The sequence below is a fragment of the Pseudopipra pipra genome, chromosome 12, assembly GCF_036250125.1.
Source record: "Pseudopipra pipra isolate bDixPip1 chromosome 12, bDixPip1.hap1, whole genome shotgun sequence".
NCBI lineage: Eukaryota > Metazoa > Chordata > Aves > Passeriformes > Pipridae > Pseudopipra > Pseudopipra pipra.
The window spans coordinates 3,557,950-3,576,284 of NC_087560.1; the positions used below are offsets into that span (position 1 = coordinate 3,557,950).

General features: G+C 43.3%; 1 long non-coding RNA gene across 2 annotated transcripts; it reads right to left on the minus strand.

Moving 5' to 3' along the window:
* Positions 1 to 2,332: 2,332 nt before the first annotated feature.
* On the minus strand, positions 2,333 to 7,573 carry LOC135420716 (uncharacterized). 2 transcript variants are annotated; one of them, XR_010433691.1, is made up of 3 exons: positions 7,217 to 7,573; positions 5,032 to 5,178; positions 2,333 to 3,810 (listed from the first exon to the last, which is right to left on the minus strand). It is a non-coding gene; the product is annotated as an uncharacterized LOC135420716 (long non-coding RNA). The 2 variants fall into 2 exon arrangements; XR_010433690.1 differs by lacking the exon at positions 2,333 to 3,810 and having other exon boundaries at positions 4,362 to 5,178.
* Between the last annotated feature and the right edge of the window lie 10,762 nt (positions 7,574 to 18,335).

An 18,335-nucleotide genomic window follows, 5' to 3' on the forward strand; every position in this document is an offset into this window, starting at 1 on the left:
ACCGTGAGGGAAGTGCAAGCGCTGGCAATTGTTAGGACATTTTGGACACATCCAAAGAGAGTGGTATTTGCCAGTGAAGAGCAAAGAAATAGCAAGTTAAGAAATTACAAGACATGCGTGGTTTGCAGAAGCTGTGCAGGTGTGCTCTGGAGGTAACACTGATCCAGGATTTGCTGCCCATTATATCCGTAAGATTCATTTTAGCACGGCCAGGATCCAGCCCTTGTAAAGGCCCCGTTTGCTGCCTCACTGGTCACACCAAACCCTTCCTCCCCTCTCTCTTCTGGCATCAGGGTATCTTCCTTCTTGATATTTCTCTTTTTCTCCTCTCTAATCCTCTACTTTCCCTGGAAATACCTGTCATTCCCAGGCTGCTCTCCTCTGCTTGGTGAGCTTGATTAATACTTGTCCTTGTTCTTTTTCTAGCAGATTTACTTCTCAGGTGGAAACAAAACTACCCATGTTATTGAGGGCCTTAACATTTTAGGGATCAGTCTTGTAAAGGTGGACAAGTAACAATCAGTTATATTCCACTGTTCTGTTTCCATGGTAGCAAAGTTAGTTCTTTTTCCTCCTACAATTTTGGGAAGTTATATCCAGAACCAGTTCCTGGATACCATGGAGATACTAAGTCTTTTTTCAGCTTTCAAGTCCTTATATGCTCATGGATGAAACTTCCCAATCTTGCAAGTGTTATCAGACCATTTTCTGACACTAAAAATGAATCTCTATACCCAGAAGATATGCTCAAAGTTAGTTGCACCATTAGTGAGGTTTTGCACTGAATTTATGGCTTTTAGGGTGTGATTGTGTCTTGTAATTTCTGCTTCTTAATGTGCCGTTTGTGTTTTATATTACAATTATGTGACATATGATATTTTTAAAAGTGTGTATAGATGGTACTATCAAAAATGCCACTAAGGGTTGACAGGAAAAAAGCCTTTCTAAAAGGAATTTGGTAGAAAAAGGATCAATGATCTTTAAAAACTCATAGAAAGATTTTAGTACGATGCTGTTATGCTGTTTCAGTGTTGATCTTAACAGACATAATGGTCTGATATGATTTGCTGTATTAATTTTCTCTGCTTTCACAGGTAGAGAAATAGTTCACTTCTATGTCACATAATGTATTTCACATTTTTTTTATAGATTCACAGGAACTGGTGTTCAGTAGAGACTCTTGGTGTTCTTTTTAGCATCTAACATTGATAACTGAAAATGAAAAGAATGCAAGAAAGGACTTCTTGCAGGCCAGGACTTCAAGCTTGAAGAAGAGACAAGAGCCTATGATGGGGTTGCAGGTTTATAGGTGCAGGGAACAAAAGGGGCTCATGGGGAGAGAGGAGCAATGGGGGGACTGCAGTCAGCCTTTTGAATTGGCACAGGGTTTGTGTGGGCTGGACTCACACTTGCCTGAGATAAAGATAAGTGCCAAGTGTTCCTCTAAGCATGACTCCCCCAAACCCATAAATATAACAGTGCCTGGCATTCTACTTTGCAGTGCTGTTTTGCTGCTCTCATCCACGGGCTGATGGTGGGTGTCAGGGTGGGGTCTCTGCAGACTCTTGTGCAGTGAAATACTCTTGGTTCTTTGGAGAACACATCCAGAACTTTTGGGTATCACCAGTCTTCAAATTCACGGACTCTGTCTGGAATAAGGTGTGGGCCTGTGCTGGGGTCTCATCCCAAGCACAGCATACCAGTCAAGTGACATTTAGGGGGAAAATGGGATGAACAGTAAGATGCCATCAAAAATTGCCCTCCCCCTTACATGGAAATGTAGGCAGGAAATTCTAGCTCTCTGCCAGCACAGAGAGGAGGAGGGATGGAGCCCTGCTAGAGTGAGGCAAGGCAGTGCAGTTCCCAGGAGAGCAGGGAGAAAGGTTTGCTGGAAAGCAGGTTGTAACAAGCACTTTGAACACTGCCTGTAATTTCAGTAGCTGCCTTGACTGAGTTGGGCTGAACTGTCTCCAGCACAGCTTTGGTGCTTAGATCTCTTGCTTGATGTGCACACTAGCTTGACTGCTGAGATGTGCTTTTGTCTTTAATACAGTTTAAGCCTCTTTGAAACTCCTCAGAGAATGCTTATTCAGCATTACACAGCACTAAGCTCCCGACTGTCACCACAGCAGTATTTTCAGAAAGGTGTACCAGAAACGTGTACAAGGAGGTTATGGGCTTCCATGGGCTCTGAGAGAGTGAGGGCATCAAAGGCTGGGGTGGGCACGGGGCAAGAGCAGCCTGAAGTTCTCAAATGCAGAATGCAAGTGTGCCAGCAAAACATTAACTGCAGGATTGGGGACCTCCCCGAGTCCAAGTGCAGCATGGCACAGGCTGGACAGGTTGGCTGAAGGGCTGGTTAAGGTAAGTGGCTTGAGAAGCTGTTTTGCAGACCCAGAAGTGCCCAGACAAATGTGCAAGCAGATCCAATAAGGATGTAACTTGCCCTTCAGTTTAATTATGCTTGATTCTACTCTCCATTTTTTAATATAAACACCAGGAGTTAAATTCTGTGGACACAGTGCACTTTGCACTGATGGAATTGAGTCTGGACTGCCATAAATCACTCATCTAGACAGACCTGTAGACAATTGCACAGCAGAGGTAATTTCCATTTGCAGGCATGCATTAGAAAAGTAAAAGTGTATTCTTGCTTTTGGGACAAACAGTTTACAAAATGTTATAGAAATGAGTTAACTCCACTTGAATGAATAATGTAAAGAATAATCTCATGCTTTTTCACCAGCTCCTGAGGAGATAATCATGAGCTTCTTTGAAGTGTATAATAGCCTGGAAAGGTCCATGAACATCGATGAGTGCATAGTAAAAATGACTGATTACCTGACAAACATTTTCCTAATCAATCTTTTCATCATTAAGTACAGTTAGCAAATGAGAGTATCCATGTCAGAGTATTGTAAAGCAGTGACCAGGGCTGGGAACAGGGACTGTCAGTGTTAAGTAGGGAGGGCAGCAGTGATGAAATCCAGTCTTTCAAGTGTTCTGGAGCAGGAGAAATCTCTTACCACTTTCATTCCTACCCATCTGATTTTGTGCCTCCCAAGAATGCCAGTCATGACTTGCAATCCACTAATTGCCCTTCTCTGCAAGTAAATGATCTCATAGGAGTCATTCCATGCATTTCTTCACTTTTTAATGGACTTGTACACGGTGAGCTTATAGGTAATGATCAAATGTTGGCAGCAAGGTCCATTTTATTGCCAGTGAAGGGGTGTAGAAGGAACTGGGAGCACTGCTCATGACTGAGGAAGGGCAAAAATAGAGGTTGAGATTTGTTTATTATACTTTCTTTATGTCTGATTTAACTTACATGAACTATAATTTTCAGTCATAAAGACACTGCATTTAAATATGATTTTCATGAACTTATATAATAATACATCTTTGTTCAAATACACTGGATGGCATGCAGGCATGTTTGTGTACTCTAAACTAATTTATTTGATATTTATTTCTCTATTTGTGTTTGATAGCAGTCATTGTGTCATGCTAAGGGTTGGCTTGCTGGAGGGAGACATTTCAGGTTTGAGAAGCACCACAGAAAACCAGTTTGAAGCTAAAAGCCTGATGTTAGAATCTGAAACAATTCTGTATATACATCCAAAGGATTGATACAATAGTTCAAAAAACAAGATATGAAAAGTTCTGTTTACAGATACGTCACTGGCATTGGCAGCTTCCCCAGAGGTACATTAACATTGTTTTTGTTAAGAATTAAGTGTAGGTTGGCCTCAAAGTCCACTCTGATGCTGGAGAGCAACCGAATCCCTGTAGTTCACCCATTTCATGCTGTAGGAAAAAGTGAGAAATGGTGGCATTGCCCATTCTGTTCTTTGGAGTGTTTTACACCGGACTACAAATAGCACCTGCTCCCTCCTCACTCCCCCATCACTGCAGTTTCTGCCTGAGCTCCCTGCCAGCTCCAGTCAGCTCCATTTTCAGGATCTTTTATCCTGGAAAATGGCTTCCTGTAAAGGGAAGGTTTGTGTAGTCTCAGAGCACCCTTTGATGAGATTTCCCTTTCTGCAGCAGTGTCAGCTCCAGCAGCCTTCTGCTGGCTTCTCCACCCTCCATACCACTTCTTCACATGGCAGTAACAAAGGTACCACTCAGAGTATTTAGGTAACCATGGAGACCGGGAGGAGGAAGCAGATTATGGTAAAAAATAACTCAGGGAAAAGAAAGTTGTATTTTTAACCTGGATTTTTACCCAGTCTGTTCACTGGATGGTCCCCAAGAGAATGTGCACCAAGTCAGGGCCACACATAGGCAGAAATGAGCCGTGGGCAGGTGTGGGTTGTTTATTTGCTTTCAGCAGAAATGCTCCTGAGACTTCACCCTCCAAGAACCTGGAAAATATTTCACCTTACCTGATCATTTCTTGCTGTTTGTTTGGGGTTTTTTTTTTGTTCAAAATTCAGCTGTTAAGGTCACCTTCTGTAAGCTTTTGTGCCCTTTGGACAGTGCCATGACTGTTCCTTGCACATCCTCTGTGTGTCTGTATTGCCCTTTCCCTTTTACAGCACCCATTGGAGCCAATTCCCAGCTCTCTCACCCTAGCTATATTTATATTTGTGTTTTACCTGCTAAGAAAGTGTTTCACGCAGAAAGCAAACTTTAAAGCTGGTGTAAAGATATGAAGACAGTGACAGGCAGAAAGACAAAGAAAAAAATAGACTTTCTTATGCTTTGGCCTGTGTAAGCACTTCATGGGCTTGTCATCCAACATGCATGTCCCAGTGTCCCTGTTACATGATGGGTGTGACACATCCACTGACTCACTGGGGACATGGCTTGAGGGGCACAGTGACTTGGGGGGTCTCTGTATGGTGCCTCAGACTCTAAGCACTGTTGTCAGAGTTCATTACATAATCTGCAGCTGATAATATAAATTAAAATATCTCATTTTTGTAACTGCTGTTTCTCCGTCACGTTTGGAAAATTGATAAACATTTTTTTTTTTTAAAAAAAATCCCAATTCTCTAAAAAGCCCAAGCAATTTTCACAAACCAGTTAGTGGGGCTGCCTTTGCTTCTGCAAAACAGCTCTGCCAGAGTGTTCTCTTGGTGCCATCTGTAGCTGCTTCGAGCTGCTCCCTTTGTACACCCGCCTTCTCCCCACGATCTCTGCAGGGGACTGATGGTTAACCCTGTTCCACTGGAAGGAAAGAGGGTATTGCAGTTAAAGCACACACTCTGTGGATGAAGAACCCGCCCTGGATTAATGTCATGGCACTAGGAAATCCATGTCACCTCTTGTTTTGATTTCCTCACCATTTCCCTAGGCTGTTGGTGCACCTCACAGTCCTTAGCTGACACCTAGGAGGTCTGCAGCTTGTGGAGAGCAGGACTCCTGTGACTGCTGAGCTCTCTCCCATGGATAGTCTGTATCCAGTTGGGAATGATCCCCTGATCAGGTACCTTTCTGGTTCCTATTGACTGGCTTGGAGCAGATGCTCAGCATAATCCTGCCAGGTGCTCAGTGCTGTGACACAGCTCCAGGGAAGTATTTAAACACATCCATACATTCAGCTGCAGTTCCAAGTAGAGTGAAAGGTCTGGAAAAAACCACTTGGTACTTTCCAAATGGGTAAGGATAACAAAAGGAAAAGCAACTCCTTCTCTTGTATTTGTAAAAGCAATGTTTACTTCTGGACTCTATGTTTAGGGCTTTTTTCCCTTTCAAATGTTTGTATTTCTCAGCTGGCAGTTACTTAGATCTCCCCAACTGTTCCAGGGAAAATTAAGCATCTTTCTTACCAGTTGTAGTTTGCTGCATCCCAGTCTGAAACCAGCTCTCTGTATAATTCTATCAACCCAACTGTGGCTCAGAATCCAGAAGCAATTGTGTAGTATCCCCATTATTGTTTTGCCACCTCTGTGCAGGGCAGTTTTTCAGGGGAATAATTTATGTTGTCCAATATTATGTGTATTTTAGTGCTCAGTTAACGACAGCCTAATATTTCAAACAAAATACAGCTTCTGTAATGAGATGCCTTGTTTCTGCCAGGATGTGATTAGGATCCCTGCTACAGTGATCTAATGAGATTGACCTTCATTTCATAACAAATCGCTCTCCTCCTGAAACTATTTTTAATGGCCTCCTTAATTTATGCAAAGGAACCTATAGCAGTAGCCTTCATGTGGGGAAATAAATGCTTCAAGTAATTATAAATGTTATGAAAATGACAACTTTAAAGTGCTACTATAGTTTTGCAATGCTACACACTGATTGAGTGCAACACTGGAAGTCTCACGTTCTTTCTGCCTCTCGCAAATAAGAAAATAAATGAATTTAGTTCGTACTGTGTAGAAGACAAACCCCGTGTGACTGCGAACCCGGAGGTGGTTTGAGCAGCCCTCAGGCTCACCTGGAGTCTCCTACCCTGGAGTGCAATTTGCTGCCATCTCCTGGGCGCTTCCCAAAATTTCAAGGAGACGATCAAATCCACGCTCTGATAAATTGCTGTTGTCCTGATGTTCAGAGCCGTAGTGTGTGTGACTTCTAATATGTTTTAGTGCGATGAATCCTCTTTTAAAAGGTGATGAAGAAAAAGAGGGATCCATAATCTGAATATTTCTGTTGATTGTCTTGAAATTTTGTTTAGTTGAAGTAGGATGACTATAGAGTTTCAGAGGGAAAATGTGGAGATGGATACACTTGGTAGTGCATTGATATTTGATAAGAATGGTGTAGCTATTTAATCTGAAAAGCCTACGACCTTACCAGTATTATTTCATCTTCATCACATCCTCAGAAGATTTCTTTTATTACATGGTCCTAGTTCTCTGATGTCATATCCACTGTGAGGCAGATTTCCAGGCTTTGTATGTGTATTACCCATTGCAGGAAAAATAAGTGATGTAAAAATTATATGACTAAATATCTTAGTGCAGCTTATGCATTTCTCCCATATTTCCTGTAGACCTGGCTACAAGTTTAATGCCTGTAAATTCCTTTTCATAAATCCCAGCGCCAAAACTGTTCTGAACAAACAGCTTAACCAAAAACCGATTTGAGATGGAGAGACTGAGACGCCAGTTAAACTTTAAAGGAAAGGCTTCACAAAAATAACAGCGTTATTTCCTCCAAGGCCACCGAAGTTCCCACGCTAAGATAAGAACTTTCAAGCCTGTATGTAGAGCACCATCTGGTGACTCCTGCACAGCAGGAGCCCAAAGCAGGATTTATGTACCTTGCCGTGTCGCAGACAGCGAGTCAGTCGATGTCCCCCAGCAGACCTGCTCCTTATGTTCTCACTGCCACATACAACTTCCTCACAAGCACAAAAACGTGCTTCCACTCCTGTTTCCAGGCTTTGGCTGCTGTCATCGTTCTCTCTGCAGAGGAGCTGGGGGTTTGCTGGTGCTGGTGGCCTCCTCTCCATGCCTTAGAATGTGGGCAGGCTTTCCTTTTCCCCAGGAAAGGCACACTGTTACCGTGCCAGCCTTAGGAGCAGGCAGCAAGCACAGGGACACTGTCTGGCACCCAGCCCCTCCTGGCTGCCCCTCCTCCTGCCTGCCTGAGACATCCACTCAGGCTGTGCCCTTCTCTCCTGTCCCTGGGAATGCCACAGTCACTTTGCCACAGAACAAACCCAGGAGGAATGTGTTTTGGTGGCCACTTGGCCATAGGGTGTGGGTGGTGCAGGGTGGTGGTTGTTGGTGTTCACTTCCACAAAACCAATGAACTGGATGATCCAGCTGTGAGCATCACCCTTGGGTGCCTTAGCTCTTTGTGGGTACATGGATTTTGAGCACTGAAACAGACTTGGAGAGGTTTTACTCTTCCTGTAAGCAAAGAGCAAGTAAAAAGATGTGGAGCTTAATTCTCCACTACATTACACCATAGTACCATAGATTTCTGTACAGTTCTATTTTGTCTTCAAGTCGAAGTAATGGACTGGAATATCATGTTTTCAACCCATAATCCTCTCTATCCCACATATCTCAGGCAATCACCTCAGCAGCTGCGTATTTCTGAATCCCTTTCATGAGTTTTCTTTTCTTACCACTGAAAAAATGCATCTCCTTTGTTTCAGTAGAATAGCCCGTGGACTTAGAAAAACATCATGTGTCTGAGTCTAGACACAGCATAAGATATGCTTCCTCCAGCAGTAATGACACAAATACTTCAGGAATGAAATGCTGTTACTAAGGCTCATTTCATTTTTTTTTCATGTAGCAGCTTTCTTAATTCATTAGAGAACAGTTTCTTATGGTCTGGCACAGTGGACTGAGCTGGTTACAGAATCAGTCACTACAGTAGGTGAGCAGTGGAGGAGTGGAAGCAGTTCAGCTGATGAGCTGTTGTGTGAAGCAGGGGAAGGCTGAGGGGCAGAGATCACACGTGTGCCAGGGATACCACATTGTTTCAAATCTCCTTCCCAGCGTGTCCAAAGGCCTTTGCTTTCTGATGCAAAACCTGGTGTGACACCTTTGTCCATCTTCATGGCTGTGCAACCTGCAAGGAGGCTGTGAGGGGGTTCTGGAAGGGTGGAGAACTTGATCAGTGTTCAAATATAGCTTTGTACTGAGATTTAACTCGATAAGGGGTGAACCCCCCCATAAATACAGAAAGCAGTAACTCTGTAACCATCGAGGAAATACATATTTCATCATTTGAAAGCTCATATTTTAATCTTAATTTTTGGTTGTCTTAATCCCTTGGGAATTCTCTGTCGAGAAAGAACACGGCATATATTAGTGTAGGCCTTTAAATTATATTTATATGTAAGCAATAGGGAGAACATGTGCTATACCACTGTTATTGATTCATTTTGGTTAAAAAAAGCCCAACAATAAAACAGAGTGAAAACAGAGGCAAAAGACTGAATTTGGAAATTTCTAACTGTAATAACCTGCAATAACAGTCCCTTCAAAATACACTTAGAGGGGCAGCCCTGGCCACCCTGGGGTTGTGTGGGGCAGTTGCTGAGGCAAATGGTTGCAGGGTCCAGCCCCCCACCCTCGGTGCCTCCAGCCGTGGGTGCCACCACAGGAGAGCTCTGCCAGGGATCTGCTGCCTTTTTATTAAGAGCTCCTAACTTGGGAGTTTTCCTGGCTGTCATTTACCTGTCTGCTCTTCCAAGGCTCATGGCCACGCTGTTCCAGTGCTTCACACACAGCACATATGTGAGAACATCCTACAGCTGCTCCTCTCCTACCTGCACAAACTGGGCTCTGAGCTGAACCAGCCCAGCTCTGTGGCCTGCAGTGGGGTCATCTTAATTTACCTTCACACCTCCACAGACTGAGGAGGCACCTTTGCAAAATGCACATCTCCATCCCAAATGGAGCCTCCTTGTGCATGCCAAGGCAGGGATCTGCCACGTGCAGGGAATTCTCTGAGTTTGGAGCCCAGGGAGCTGCACACTGAACTTCAGCATTTGTTCTGACTGTAATTGCAATTGATTTTTCAAATCAGGAGGGAAAAGCCATTCTGTCTTTGATGTAAAACAAGCTGCATTTACCCCAAGGAAGGCCTTTTCCAGAGATGTGGAGCATTCCAGAATCCAGCCATGCATGGCTCGGGTAAGCACTCTGACTAGTTTGTGTTTCAGGGGATTATGTGCAGTTATGGCCTTTATTCTGTAAGTGACCTATTTGAGTAGCTCTGCTCTGTATAAGGGCAGCTGTTTTGAACTTTGGATGTTTTGGAGAGAGGAGGAAATGCAGTGAAGGATAGAATTAGGTCACAACTTCATACTGCCAAGATTTTTCTCTTGATTTGCTTATTGCTTTTGTAAGGCAGCTTCTCACCCTGGAAGGAATGATCTTTTCTCTGCACCCACTGAATCAAAAAACAAAGGAAACTCGTTGACATAATAAAAAAAAAATAATTTTCTGTATTTCTATGTGGAAGTTTCACAATAAAGACAAACCAATCTTCCCAGCTCTGTAATCAGCATTTATGATCAGGAGGTAATAAACAGTCAAAGTCAGTTAAAGCATTTCTCACAAGCAGTTTAGAGTCTCACTAAAATGACTGAAATGCAGGGCAACACAAGCACTGCTGTGATGAAGGGCAGGAATAGCAATGGGATTGTTGATGATTAGTCAGATAAGAAGTAGGATTAGAAAGACCACTTTTAAAACTGAGGAGCTCAGTTCAGTCCAGACAACATCCTGAGCCCACTGATTGCTCCCTGTAGAGAGCAAGCTTGAAATCTTCATTCCCTGTGCTATTTAGAACTAATAAATGCATCCAAATTAGAAGCTAGTGAAGTGTTTTCACATCATATACCTCATTAAGACACTTTGGGGAGGGTGGAAAAGATAAAATTATTCAAAAGCAATCTTAATAACTAGATGAATGTCATCAATTTGCCTGCATCCCAAATGTGTCCCAGAGCTTTGCTTGCAGGGCTCGTGTGCACCCCCGGCTGCACTTCCCTCCCGTGGTGATGGTTCCCACGTGTGTGTGGGAGGAGGTGGGTGAGCAGAGAGCTCAGAAATCTGCCCTACATTGTGTGAAATAAGGAATTAGCAGTGACTCACTCCGTGCCTGGTGTTCTGATTAAATCTTCTGCTGTTACATTATATCCCCTTCCAAAATTGCTGTGGATTTGGAGCACTTACCCAGCAATATCCATGGTAAGGCCCACTTCCCAGATGCAGCTAAAACAAGGTGTTCTTTGTACCTTTTCATAGGATAACATAAATTCACAGCCATACCACTGTCTTCTTTTGGCAGTTTGGAGATGTAGGAAATACTGCAATCAGATGTTTCTAATTTAATTCAATCCCTCATTAATTTGATCTCTCTTTTAATTCAATCTCAGCCTGAGGACGTAAATCACTTGTATTAAAAATAACATAATGACCACTCTCTTTTTTAATCAATGGTGACTGCTTTAGGCAGGTATTAGTAGATAATCTGATTACTAAATACACAGTGAGTTGGCATTTAGTTAATAACTAAAAGGGAAAACTTGGAAAAGAATCAAAGGAAAAAAAATAGAAAGAGGGATAAGAGAAGAGAGGCTTACAAAGACATGCAACATTAAAGAAAATATTATGGAAGAGTTATTTTTTCTGGTGATTGTTACTGGAACAAGCCTCTAAGGTGCACAGCCAGTGGTGTCAGCCATGGGCAGCCCAGCAGGAAAATTACTGACAGAACTCCAAAAGGAGTGAGGTCTATGGTAAATCCAACATCATTTCCTCTCAGACTTATTTAAACTTACTAATGGGATTTAGAGGTTGATGCTCAGCAGTATTAAGTGGGCATAGCTCCACTGAACTCTGCCTGCATCCTTCACAGCCCTCTCTCTCTGAGTGTAGGTAGACACCATTTGCCTGCCAAGTTCCCTTCCTATGGGAAAGCCACTCTCCTCATTGTCCAGTGTGTTGTCTGACAGAATGGACTACCTGGCAGAGTCCTGGGCCAGGGCAGGAGTCAGGGCTGGCAAGAGAACTTCTGCTGTGCAGCTAAATCCAGGCTGTACATGGAGCACTGGGGAGAGCTCTGCAATTGCTTCTGAGCAGCTGGTGGGGAAGGCACCAGTCAGGCTCACTGGCCAGTCCTCTGATTTGTGTCATCAGGCCCCCAGTTCTCTGGAGACTGAGAGCTGCCAGACCTGGCAGTGCTGGACACAGGCTGACAGGGAATTACTTTGAGGGGACTGTGCTGCATCTCTCATTTTCTTTCTAATACCACCTTGGGACTGCATCTGAAGTAGGTAGTTTACTGTCCACTATCCTTGTCAAATTTGCAGTGCTGCTGCAATGACAGCCCTTCTGGTCAGCCAGTAGCTCTGGAGGAGACTTGGACTGTTATTTAACACCTGCCTCCCCTGTGACTGCTCCTGATGCCTGAGTGATGAGGCTGAATGGAGCCCGTGCTCTGCTGCCCAGCAGATGGCATTTTCCAGTACATCAGTGCTGGAATGGCACCCACAGCATGAGGGATCCCAAACTGTCCAAGGGAGCACCTCCTGGCTACAGCAGGAGAAAGAGCCTTGACAATTTGCTGTTTTCCAAGATACCTGGTAGCAAACAGGAGATTTACACAGAGTCCTGACATGTTCCAATATGCCATAATTCTGTGCCCAAGTTCCCAGTGCTCTCACTGGAGCTCTGCTCAGTGTATTTTACACTGATATGGTCATGAAAGGTCACACCATGTCAGAAGGGACCACACTCCTCTGGGGAATAACATGAACTGGACGTGCTAATCACATGAGGGCCTTTGAAGCTTCCAGCAGAGACTGTTTGAAATTATCAGCATAATTTGGGAGTTAAGAAATAACTGATACATTTCTGATGGGGTGCCCAGGCAGTTGGCCACTGGACTCCTGTTCATGTTAATGAGGCTCATTGCCCATGACCTCCTCAAAAGAAAGGCTGCTCAGCAATGCCCAGGCACTACCTGGTCCAGGTGGGAAAGATGCTCCAAGACAGAGTTGCCTCTTGCAAAACAGAGGTATTGAAGCCTCACTGGAGACAAAAGAGGATGGTGAAGTGACAGAGGATAGGAATCTCAAATGTATACTGGAGCTGAAATGGATGTCAGAGTGGCTTGACCTGGTACTCCAGTGGTACAGCTTTGCATTCCTTTCTTTTGAGACTGTAATCTTGTTACTTTTGTGTTCCAGCAACTATTGCTAAAATTGACAAAACAAATTTATAATTCTATAAAAATCCTGCTGCAATACATTTAATTGCTGGAGGCTCTCAAGTCATGGTGAATAGGTGTGAGTCAGTGGGGAGTAGCATGTAAGTAGAAGCACTGTAGGAGATGGTTTACTTGAATGGGCCCTGGATCCTTGCACACTATTCCCCTCAAATGGCTTCCTGTGTCCTTCTTCCACATTCCTTTGCCATGCTGTACATCAGTTCCTGGATCTGTAACACAGGAATTATGCTCTCCTTGTAAAGTGCTTTAGGAGCAGCACAAAACTCATACTGTATTTTTATTTTACTTCTGCTGAGTGGAGAAAAAGAAAACCCTTTTAATTGTGAGCATAGAACAAAACTAATGTAGCAAGTACAGATTCTTTAGGGAAGACAAGACAGCTGTGTCCAAGAACAAGTCTTAGTTCAATGTTTCCAGTCTTCCTGATTTGCAGGAAGAAGTGATTAATCACAAAGTGAAATCTATTCAAGACTAGCATAAATTGCAGAAGGTTGTAAAAGACTCCAGATGGATTTGAATTATTTAAAAAATCCCAGAAAAAAACCCAGCAAAGGAAATGTTGAGTTGGATGAACATGGGCTAATTCCTAAAAAAAAAAACCCCCAAACCTAAGTAGTCTAATGGAACATCCAGAATTTTCAAAAGTCAAGAGTCCAGGCATGGAGATGCCTACCCAGGACAAGCAAATAGGGTGCTTATGGGCTGGAGATGAAATACCTTCCTACATTTCTACAGAATACTGATACCCTTACTCCCAGTCCCTCAGTTTGAGCCACATCACCTCAAAAACACACCACAAAAAAGGCCTTACAGCAAGGAAGAGAGCAGGCCTGTGCTGCAGTTCCTGGGGAAGGGGATGTTGGAGCCTCCAAGGTGATGGGAAATGCTTCCAGCCCCAGGGAAATGGTGGGAGCAGTTCACTGCTGCCAAAGGGCTGGGGATGGTGACGCCCTGGGCCTGGGTTTTAGGAAGCAGGGGATGGTATTAAAACATTCATAAGTAATGTCATTAAAACACTGGTCATGTGGTGTCCCACAACATCACCTGACCTCCTCTTGCTCCTTCTTGAGGCTGGAACACGCCCTGGTGTCCTGTGCTCGCAGCCCCAGCAGTAACCCCACACAAACACAAATACAGAAGATGGAGTATTAATATGGCAGAGTATTAAACTTTCTTTTCCAGTAATATAAGTGGAAAAAAGTTTGGAAGGAGACTTTCTTCCCTGGCCAAGAGCAGCTGCATGACTGGCTCACAGGTTATGGGATGTTCCTTTTCTTTTGGTGGTTGTGGTGGTGGCTGTACATGGGCAAACTATTGGCCCATTTCCAACAGTAACTTGATTTAAATTTAGTGCCCACGTAGGAACCAGGAGAATTTTATTATCTTGATTTAATTCTTCATTTTCTTTAGAAGAACTTTTATGTCCTTTTGCACTTTGGAGAGGTGCAAAGTTAATAGATTGCTTCTTACAGATAGACTGCAGGGATTTCATTTTTTTCAAGGTTAATCTGCTATTCACTGCAGTTTATCTGGACCATTAAGACTCCAATGAAATCAGGCAAAACCTGGCATCTGACATCAGATCTGTAACTGTCCCCAGCCCTGCTGCACACAGGTGCTGTCCCTGGGGCTGTCCTGTGTGCAGGGGAGTACGGGGTCATCCCAGCACCTGTAAAACACCTGGCAACAGCTGCAGAAAGCAGCTTTCCATGTATTTGTTGAACAAGGGCTCCTGGCTCGTACCAAAAAGAGCAAACCTTCTCAATAAGCCTCCCCATTCCCATTCCTTCTCCTTTTCCAGGATAAGAAGTAGAGTTTTGTGATTTTTCCTTGAATTACTGCCTATTACGTCCAATGCTTGCTTCTGTGCATGTCCTGACTCTGCCAGCTGCAATTTAACAAAAATAACACCTTAATGACAGCAAAACAAAGGGTCAGGAGAGGTGTAACAGAGAGCAGGAGATGTAACAGAAAATGCAGCTTCAGTAGCTATTATTTCAAGTTCTCTGCTTCAGGGCCTCCAGGCTGCCCTCCTTTGGCTCCCCCAGCATCTGTTTGCCAGACAGGGACTTTCTGCTCATCTGAAAGCACTGAACTGATAACAAGAAGCCTTCCCCCACCTTGCACAGGGGTGGCCTGGGCACGAGGCTCTGGTGCTGTCTCCTGAGACTGCAGCAGCAGCACCACGTGAAGTGGATTTGAAGGCCCAACGTGGTGTTTTAATGAGTGTCTTTCTCCACAGAGCTGTCTTAGCTCAGAATTGAAAGCCTCAGCCTCCCTCTGAGGAATAGGTTGTGGCAAACACTTCACTTGAAGAATCTGCCTTGTGAGCTGCTCCCCTCTGAGCCTGGTTAAAGCACTGCTGGGTGAGGAGGACGGTGTGATTCATACAGGAAGCTCATCAACCTGGGCAAAGCCAGTGGCCTGCAGAGCTCAAGGGACACACGGAGGTTTATCACATAGAGGAACACAGTTCCTTAGGGGCTCTCTACCACAGGGTGAATTTCTGAGCTGGTGACAAATGGATACAGACATTCCTGCCTCAACCAAACCCAGGCATCTGCTCCACCTGCCTTCATGTCTGGCACAATGAAACGAGAACGCCAGACTGCCACCGCTTAAGGACACCCACAAGAGAGTCTGTGCTAACGTAACTAAATTAATTTCAAACAGATTTTAGTTAAACTAGTATAATTATCATGTCTTGACAAGGTTTCAGCTTATTTTTGCATATCTTTTCCCTGCAGGGTGGTGATTGCCACTGACAAATGGCATAATCCAACTCTTGCTTAGTTAAGTCCGTGGCACTTTGTTGAAGTCAAGAGGGATTACTCTGGCAAAGCCAAAATATCTGTCAGGCTGTTAAACATGCTGCATATTTACTGGCACCTCTGGAGTCAGCTAGCTTTGTTTTTTTCAAAGGGATGAAGACAATAGCTTTAACTGTTTTTGAAAGGCTTTGAAACAGTGTCTAAGGAATAAATATGAATGGCCTGTAGTGGTTACACTTGAGACTGATTCTGATCATTGCAACCGATGACATACCTGTGCAAAGCCACTGCAACTGTGCAAAGAACAGAGCCCGCGGGGTGTTTTCTCAGCTTGGCTTTTTTTAAAGAGTGTTTGTGAGCAGTGGGACTGTCTGTCTTGCAGGAGCACAGTGCTGCTGCGATGTACACGTGTCATCTGTTCCATGCTAATAAATCAGCATCTGCAGCCACCAGTGCTGCCTGTCAGAGCCGGGGACAAAATTGAGCTGTTTGATCTCGGGGCCACTGAAGTGTGTCTGCACGACTGTGGGAGATGCACATTATCCCATCTGTTTCCCACAGACCCTCCATCAGGTTGGATGTTTCAAGGTAACAGAACAGACGCAGTGAATTCCACAGCAGACGACTGACTGCCTTGGAGACATCCTGCTTTGTCACGGCACAGAGAAATCTGACTGAAGAGCAATTTTATTCCTTCACAGCAGGTCATTTAAGCCCTGTCCACACTAGGGAAATGGCTGACTTTGGCCCAGCTCCCTTCGTGCTCAGGGCTGTCCCAGAGTGGCTGTTTTCATCTCCAGGTCACTCCTCTCCAGGAAGGCCTTGCAAGGCACCAGTTCAGTCACCAGCAGCTGCTGGTGGCCAGTTTAGTTTTGGGCTGCTGCTGCTGCCACTTGTCCAGATGGAGCCAGCTGTGGTGGGACTGCTGGGGGAACACACCAGAGGTGGGAGGTGGCACAGTGTCCCCAGCACTGGAATTCCTGTGGCTGGGATACCTGAGCTCTGTGGTGGCAGGGCTGGAGTGCTGAGCATCAGCCTCACCAAGCCAAGTGTGTCCCTGCCACGCTGGTGCTGTTGCACCCACCCCCCAGCTATTCTCAAAATCCTTTGCTGGACTTGCCACGTGCAATTTCCTCAGAAATACATATTCTGTCTAGGAAGAGAGAAAAATTACACAACTGCAAGTTCGATTTGAGTGTAATAAAACTAGTTTATATACACAGTAACATGAATGCCACAGAGTACACAGCAAAGTACCACAGCAAACCAGAGTGTAACTGCCCCTGATCACAAAGGAAGGCTTGAAGTTTATATACTTATTGATATAAAAATGTGTAAATATCAATATGAAGCACCAGATAAAGCAATGCAACCAGGAATTCCAAATACAAATTACCCACAAGAATTGAGTTGAAATTGAAAAAAAAAAAAAATTCCCTTATTCAAGGCATTTAAAGAAATCCCATTTAAAAAAGTCCATTGATTTTGGAATCCCTAATTTAAAAATAAATTTCCCCCTTTTATTAAAAACAAGAACATAATCTTAAATGCTCAGCATAATTAAGTTTTAAAAGAAAAAAACCCAAGGATTTCAACTGCAAAACCTTCTCATACCAACAAGTCAAAGGACAAGGAAGCAGAAGTTTTGAGTCATTTTTGAAGAGGTGTTATTTATGAAATGACTATTTAAAAATTTACACACTCTTAAATATATATTATATATACAATATATAATATATATATTTTCAAGCAAAAAGGGGCAAAGAATACTTCTGGGATACAAAATTTATATACATACATATATATATTAAAACATGCCCACATGCACTCATATATATATGTATGTATATATATATATTTATGAACAAATATTCCCTCCATATAAAAAAGCTCCAACCTCTTCTAAATCCCTGAAATCTTCCCCTTGGATTTATGGAAAAAAAATATCTTTATAGTCTGAAGTACAAACCAAATTCTCAAATTCTGTAGAGTGGTAAAATGCTTATGTACAGGTAAGTGAAATATTTCATTTCTCACTGGCAACTCTGCTTGATCTGAGAGCATTCTGTGGTTTCCAAGTAAATGCTGAGTGGAGCACCAATGCAAGGAGACCTTTAGGAAGTTATTTAAATTACATTCTACACCCACTCCAAATCCCCATCGTTCTAATACTGCATCCAGGTGAATAATAAAATCCAGACAAATGTCTACTAGAAATTCTCTGCAGCACAGCAGGGAAAAAGACTTGCTCCTCCTTTTGGAGCTGAGGGTGCCCTAAAGAAATTTCTCTCCAGTGTTTCTTTTGGAAAGTAGTTTTTGTGTATTCTTCTGTTGAAGTGTTTGGAATCCAGATGATTGTTTACAGAGTGATTTCCACAGGTGTATTTTAAAGAGGTATTTAAAATTCTATTCTGCACTTCTTACCTCACTGAACAACTGAATCATCCTCACGTCCCTCTCTGCGCTGACTGAAGGGCTCTGACTGTGCTCGGGGTTTTACAGGAGTTTCAGCAGAACCAACACCACCTCTGCAAAATAGAGTAAACTGATGGTCTAGTCAGGCAGGGAATAATGGCCAAGTACTGTTTGTACAGAGGAACAAACAGCCAGTTTGGGGAAAGGGGGAAAAGAAAGTGCATTAAAAGCTCTGACTCAGTTTCTACTCTATCCCTCAGAAAAGTTAAAATTGATTTAAATAAAAATAGGACTATTTCATATATATTTACATATGGATTTACTTGCTATTACAAACAAAAAAAAGTTAATTTAGATGGGACATGAGAAACAGTTACATTTTATTTCAGCAGCAAATACATGTTAAAATTAAGGACCTACAGTGTGAAGCTGCTGAATAAATTCTCTACATAGCTGAACCCTAACACATAACTTACTTAAATAGTATAT